This window comes from Bolinopsis microptera, chromosome 13 (assembly GCF_026151205.1).
Source record: "Bolinopsis microptera isolate Bmic1 chromosome 13, MBARI_Bmic_1.0, whole genome shotgun sequence".
In the NCBI taxonomy this organism is placed as follows: domain Eukaryota; kingdom Metazoa; phylum Ctenophora; class Tentaculata; order Lobata; family Bolinopsidae; genus Bolinopsis; species Bolinopsis microptera.
In genome coordinates, this window is record NC_087084.1 from 12,729,735 (window position 1) to 12,737,456 (window position 7,722).

General features: G+C 33.9%; 1 long non-coding RNA gene across 1 annotated transcript; it reads right to left on the bottom strand.

Annotated features, from left to right (window-relative positions):
• Positions 1-4,818: 4,818 nt before the first annotated feature.
• Positions 4,819-7,103, bottom strand: LOC134825261 (uncharacterized). The gene is made up of 4 exons (XR_010161524.1): positions 7,038-7,103; positions 6,659-6,721; positions 6,323-6,463; positions 4,819-5,582 (listed from the first exon to the last, which is right to left on the bottom strand). It is a non-coding gene; the product is annotated as an uncharacterized LOC134825261 (long non-coding RNA).
• Between the last annotated feature and the right edge of the window lie 619 nt (positions 7,104-7,722).

The window sequence follows — 7,722 nt, forward strand, 5'->3', positions numbered from 1 at the left end:
ATTTTTCCCCCCAAATCAAAAATCCGGGAAATTTGGGGCAAAAACCTTTTTGGTTTAAATTTTAAATCAAAAAAAAAAGGGTTAATCAAGGTTTGGAAAATTTTAAAAACCCAAATTTAAAAAAACGATTAAAAATGCGACACTAATTTTTAAAAACGTTTTTTTTGTAGTTTCTACAGGATACCCAATTTTAAAACTTAACTAAATCATTTAAATGAAATGTCTAAGTTGCGTTTTTTTAAGCATGCTTGAAGCAAAAACTAGAGGTATTTTTTCCCAAAATTAAAAACCCAAAAGTAATGAAAAAAAAATTCGTTATTTTTTTAAATACTCTATATCTTTGAACCTCTAAACCATTAGAGAATACAGTGGGAATTAAAAAAATTTAAATTAATTAGTATTAATAATAAGAAATTAGACAGTATCTATAATTAGTTTTTTACGCAAAAATCCCCCTTAGATTCTCCCACGGGGCCACATTCCCTTTGCAAAAAAAGCTTTATTAAAAATATTTTTAACCCCAAGGGAAATTTAAAAAAAGGGAGGATTTTAAAATAATTTTGGAAAACAAACCACAAAAGGTTCAGAAATTTCAAAATTCAGAATATTTAAAAGTTGCAGGTCGGTATCACCTAAAAAGGGGAAAGAGGTTGACACAGTTTTTTTTAGCATTTTTTTTTTCATATGCGGGTTTAAAGGGAAAAAAACTTTTATATTGGGAAAAAGGGGGAGAAAAGGGAAAAAAAGCTGAAAAAAGCTGCAAAAAAGCTGCAGAAAAGCGAAAATTTCCGAAAGCGGGATTTTTCCCCCTTTGGCTTGCAAATAAAATATATGGCTTGCCCAAAACCATCGGGATCGCCCACTTAAAATTAAGGGCCACCATTTTTTAAACCCCGGTATTACGAGGGAAAAAAAATTAACCCCGAGTTTCGGGGTTATCCCTTGGGGGAATTTGCTTGAGCACTTTTCTTTAAACCCATTCCCAAGTTTGAACATGGTGCACAACGGCGCACTTATCTCTTATTATATTAATTATTTACACTTATTTTATTATTTCAGCCCCTTTTCCAGATAGAATGTGGCAGATATGATCACGTGACAGAGCAACAATACTATTCATGACGTGAAATAAGGAGTGATCTATGATAATTAACAACTATCTTAGTTCGACTCCGTGACAGGTGTCGGTTAGAATATAGCAGATAAACTTTAAAATGAGAAGGGAGACTTTGATTTCTACAATCAGGTAGTACTGTAGTGACAGCTTACAGTTCTTATATATAACTATACAGTATACATTTCATATACCACTGTAGTATTGATCGTGTGATTTCACTGATTATGTGTTGTATTTAAATTACTTGATCTCGGAATGGCTTTTTGATAATTGGTTTTTGATAACTGTTTCAAAAAATATAATTGGTTTTTCTTGACTTTTGCAGCTTGTTAAATAATGAATGCTTTCTTTTTTTTAGGTGCACATTTTAACAATAGTCCCAATACACGATGAATATTTTATGTTTTAAATTCAGACTCACAACTTAAAAATAACATCAATATATAAATCATTTAAAGATGAAGCTGTTGGTGGTCCTCTCCGCTATTTGCTCTGTGTGATTGCTACGGATTCTATCTCAGAGGAATCCGACAGGTACCGATTAATGCAAACCAATATAATGGTTATATTCATATCCGTCATCTGATTTGTCAATTTACTACTGAGGCGGCTTAATACAACTAGCTAAACTTGGTGCTATAAAGTCACGTGACACGACGTGACGTCACACCACCTCACAGAAAGTTGCTGATAACAACTAACCAATAACCACAGTAACCACACATAGTAACCATAGTAACCACAGTAACCACACATAGTAACCACAGTAACCACACATAGTAACCATAGTAACCACACATAGTAACCATAGTAACCACACAGAGTATACGGCTACCCAGATGAAGCTACATTAGCTGAAGCTGATTCTATTGTTAACAATGAGGTTGCCTTCGAAATGAATACTGAGCCTATTAACATTGGTGAGTGTGTTATGTTATAATAAGATTGAAATAACCAACAAATTGATATATCGACTGTTTAGACTCTACTGATGAATAATATAGCTTGAAACTAGCTGGAGGGGGTAGTCCCCCAGCATAGCAAACCTGTGTTTCATATTTAAAATACTATAAGTTAAAAGTAGTTAAATAACTGAGTTTAACGGTTTCTGAATTACAAACCCCTTCAGAAGCGAGGACTACTGTGGGAGATGAACTAGTAGACCACGAGGATATTGATGAAATATCAGTCGCTGGGATGGGCAGGAAGTAAACAGAGATAATGAACACTAGCGATAACACGTGACACATGACACGTGACACATGACACGTGACATTATAAAGAGATTATAGAGTCAATGACTAAAAGGTCTATTGTAGGTCGAAATAAGGGCGGGCCTTTATTAATGCCAATTTTAAATGTATTCCTTGTCTTTTTGATTATTTTTGAATTCAAATCGAATTTTGTCAACGAATTGCTGATCTTTCATTTTAATCTTTATTTCGCAGTAGGAATTTAATTTACAACGATTACTAAATAACCCGCTTAATCCGAAAATTCTGATTTTGCCGCAGACTGCAAGCCTAACAATCTCACAGTGACATTTATCTATACTTTATCGCTTAACTAATACAAATATAAAAGAACGAACCATCCTATTATTTACTATTTAGTATTTACTATTTTTCTACTTACTAGCTGACTGAGGGGCTGCTTCTACACATACAGTAACCTGTAATGGAGCTTCTTGTTTTTGCAGCTGTGCCCGGCATTGTCGCCTCCCTGTGGGGTATATCATATTATATATAACATATACAATGTATACTCTTGTAAGTTTGTATATTTACAATGTAATTGTAAATAATTTATATCTTGTGGATGTAAAGTATAATTTCGTTCCAAATCATTGGAATTGCTTTCTCTTCACAGTTCCCGTTACAGCTAATACATTTCCATTTTCGTAAGAATCTGTGTTCAATGTTGTAAGCTACAAGGCTGTAATCTGTCTCATGGTAGCTGTCTGGTAATTAGTTACTAACCAGGTAACTGGTAATTACTTAGTAATCTGATAACTGGCTACTCATCAGGTTACTAATTAGTAATCAGGCTGGTAACTACTTCCGGCATGGGAATTGAAATCTTGTAGACTTTTACGTTCTACAGGCTCTATTTAGCGGGTGTGAATGTTATCTCCATTATCTCTAACAGTTGAGCTTATAGCCTAACAGATAGTCTGTTACAAAACTATTGGTGATAATTTACAAACTACACAAGAGAGAGTTATTTAAACTATGTTAATGATTTTAAAGTATGTAACAACTAACAGCCATGAGAAGAAACATAATAGTAAAATAGCTGATATTAACTACAAGGGGGAATTTAAATTAACACCCAATTATAGTGATCGGTCAATAATTATGTTGTACGTGCGATAGTATTATCATGATATTAGTACAGGTTGTACTACGCAACAAAACTGTTGAAAGTGACGAATATATAATATATATATGTCCACATACTGTACATTATTAAATTTAATTTGGTGTTATTCAGCCAATTTCAGGAGGGGGGTCATAAGTATTTTTGAATCTGAGAATTTGACCATTTTCGCCGGGAATACTCAAAAATGTCTCAAAAATTATTTTTGAATCTGAGAAATTCAGCATGGATTTCTCATTTTCTAAAAAATTGTCCGCTCAAAAATAGTGATATACCAAATAATTCTTCATATCAGTGCAATGTGGTCCAATTGATGGTCCAAAATAATCAAAATCAATTTTTGAGAATGAGTTTTTCGCCTCTCCCGGAAACTTTTTCTCAAAACTACTCAAAAATAATTTTTGAGAATAAGAATTTAGCCCTTTCGTCGGGACTCTCAAAAATACTCATGACCCCCCCCCCCCCCCCCCTCAGAGGTATAATTTACAACTTGACAACATTTTTGCGATTACTATCCCGTACATGCTCCATAATTCAACAATCAATTCAATGTCACATGAAATGTATGAAATAAAAACATCTAAAAAATAAACTTAAAACGTAGCAGATTACGGCTCACAGCAGTAACATAAGATAACAGTAAGTAATAAGAAGCTACAAAGGATTACAAGTGTGACATGTTACAAGTGTGACACGTAACGAGCCCTTAAAAGTTCCCACATTGGATCCAGCTCTTGCCTCATCAGCCACACCCGCAAAAAGAGCAGGAGTCATCCTCTCCTAGTGAATATATTCACCAGAACTACGTAATTCATGCATGCTACAGTGTGGATATTTGATCCTCACCAGTAGTATCCTAGCATTCCCAACATTCCCGAAAAACTCCGTTTGTATTTGCTGAGGAGTGAGGATGCAAGGGAGAAATCCTAGAAATTCAGTAGCTACTGATAGTATGTGACTGACAAGATGCGGTGTAATATAGGAAATGCGGCGGAAGATGGGGGAATTCTCAGCAGTCTCGGTAAATGGTAATATATCTTAACTTAACAGACAAGCTTGAAGGAATTTGTGCTCATGTTTGAAAGAGGGACGCCACTCTGTATAACTATAATCGCCATTCCTTTTCCAATAATTCCATGAGATCATTACAAACGCTAATATTTCAAATCTCTCTGATCCTCATAAATCATTAGAGTATTATAGGTATACACTATCACAAGAAATTTAGATACTGGCAGAACTTAAGACAAATAGATTTTAATTATAACGCTGTGGTAATGAAAATAAACTATTAAAATCATTAACAAGAACGGTTCGGAAACATAGTCTATTATTTATATTGGCTGTATAGTAGGGTATAAGAGTATAAGGCCGCGAAAACAACAGCACAAGCACTTTTAAAGTTTTAACACCCAATTAAGAAAAAACATAAATTTGCTGAATAAACGAGTTCCTGAGTTATTGCACATATCATGTAATCAGCCGAGGGGAGGAGGTTTTCAAATGATTGCTGCTGATTTGGGGACGCACTTGTACTTTTGGAACCAGGCTCGAAAAGTAGCACTTGATGGTCTTAAATTGTGATGGCAATGTTATTATATAACATGACTGTAAAAATATGGCGAGAAATCAAATTGAGTAGGACTATCTCTGGGACTGTGGAGTGTGGATCGTGAAGATTCTTTATCTCACTCCAGTCGAGTAAACAAAATAACTTATAACTATAATAAAAATGAAACTTATCAAGGCATCAGAGGCCCGTGCGTCAGCACTGTGGGTCTTATAAGTGGTTAGATTGCCCAATATCAAACTTCCAATATAATTTAACAAAAAGAATGTTCAGGAATTAAGCTGGGAAACGTTTGATCCAAAAGACCCAATAGAGTACAAAATCTTCTATATCATGTCAGTGGCTGGTTGATTAATGTTCGTCACAGATATTTGATCCTCGCCAGTAGACGTATCCCCGCATTCCCGAAAAACTCCGTTTGTATTTGCTGCGGATATCATCAGGGAGAAATGCAACTTCAGTAGCTTCTGATAGCAGGATACGGAGCAACATAAGAATGCGACCCGTGTGTCAGTACTGCGGGTCGTATGGGAGATAAGATCTCCCAATATCAAACTTCCAATACATTTTGGGAAGGAGAGTGTTCAGGAATTAGGCTGGGAAACGCTTTATCCAATAGACCCGATAGAAGGGTACAAACTTTCAACACTACTATATATATAGTAGTGTTGAAAGTTTTATATATATAAGTATAATTAATAATATAACAAATAATTGATATTTTCAACACTAGACAATAGTTAATATAACAAACAATTTGAGAATATGAGTAATGACACGACGTAGAAATTTCGATACGTGATTTATCTATTCATCTCAGTTAGAACATTTTCATCACTGAGTCTATTCAGAAAAAATCAGAAATTTTCTCGGAAGAATCATCAAATGAGACTCAATAAAACTACACGACTTAATCAGGTTTATCGATAACTGTACTACTTTACGAGATATATTCAAATTTGGTATGAAAGTCGGTGGTTTTTCGAAAAAAACACCATATTTTCGGAGTACCAAATTTTGGTCACCGTCATTATTTTTTCCCAAATTATTTTTCACGTATTTTCCTTAACTATGACTTTATCGATTTACTAGATCAATATAGTAAGTTATAATTATTATTCATCAAACAAATGAACACTAGTATTCTATCATGAATTGCTTTAAAAATGATTTTGGACACGTTCCATTAAAAGTAAGCAAGCTCTGTCAACAAGACAGCACAAATAAAAACAGTGTGTTAACTGAGCTACACTAACCAGACTGGTGCTCTTCTTTTTTCGATCCCACGTCCCTAGGAAGTCCCCCCAAGGTGACTCCAACGACCTCCGAGTAGGGATCACAATGTGACCTCTGTCGTTGGATATTACCTTTGTAGCTCCTCTCCTTGATACTGGACGCTGTGGGAGGATTTCTTGTTTGCATGTCAGTTTCACGTTAGGTTTACATATGGAAGATCTTACTTTTCATAAATTACGAAACGCTGTCACCTCAAAATTCATATTGCACAAATATCAGTGATTTAACAAATATCAGTGATTTAACAAATATCAGTTATTTAACGGTCATTTAAAATTTAGAAAATCATGTCCTACCTCTCTAAAGTTGTCAGATATTTGGTAATTTTGCAGTCTATTACTGCTGTATGCATCTTCGTACTGGAATAGTGTTAGGTATTACATACAAATAAAGAGGGCTGGTATTTTGGTAAAAAGATTACATTTTTATTTGACAAAATTTTTCTCCATCGAGCAAGTTTGATTATTGTCCTAATCGCACTGCAAGGGAGTGATATTGTTGTTATTTACATCTGCAAAACACCACACCAGAAAGGAAAAAGGGCGATTAGTGAAAATAACAGTTCTTACTAACAAAACTGCATTTCTATCATAAATAACACAAAGCTGCTTATCACACAACACTTACAATTAATTAATTGGTAAATTAAACAACACTTACAGACCAAAACATTACCTGATTAGCACTGAAATGAAACGCCATCCCTAACAATTTCCCTAAGATAATATGATTAATTAATGTTATTTACTTAATTTCTTAATCAAAATCAGAAAATAAATTTTGTATTATACAATTGGTAACTATTTTGATCAGTTTATAATCATTACATAATATAATTAAATAAAATATATTTACTTTACTTTAGGTAAATGTGGTAGAGTTTTAGCTAAGGACTGCTTGAATCTATTAACTCATGTTTGAAAGTAAGTCAAAGTAGGTCAAGTTAGGTCAAGAATCCGAATTATCTCTATTGGGATAATTTAGAAGAGATTGTTGTAGCCAGAATTTTGAGATAGATATAAAATTTTTTGAGATAAATATAAAATTATATTGTTATTGTAATTCATCTAAATAATATCCAACTAAATTTTGGCGCTAGATGATAACATCAGACACTATACTATTATAAATATACAGGGTGGGCCAAAAGTTAGTGGGCATACGTTGGCCTTAATAGCTCAGTCACTGATTGCCCAATTGAAATAATTCTTTCTGGTATGACTTACTACCACCACTGGTTCGAGGAATTTGTCAAATCGAAAAATATTCGAGATCATTTTTTTCAAATGAAGGTTTATTTTTGGATTCATTTGATGGTTTGGATAGTCGGATCGAGCTAAATTTTATTGAATTGTGTTTG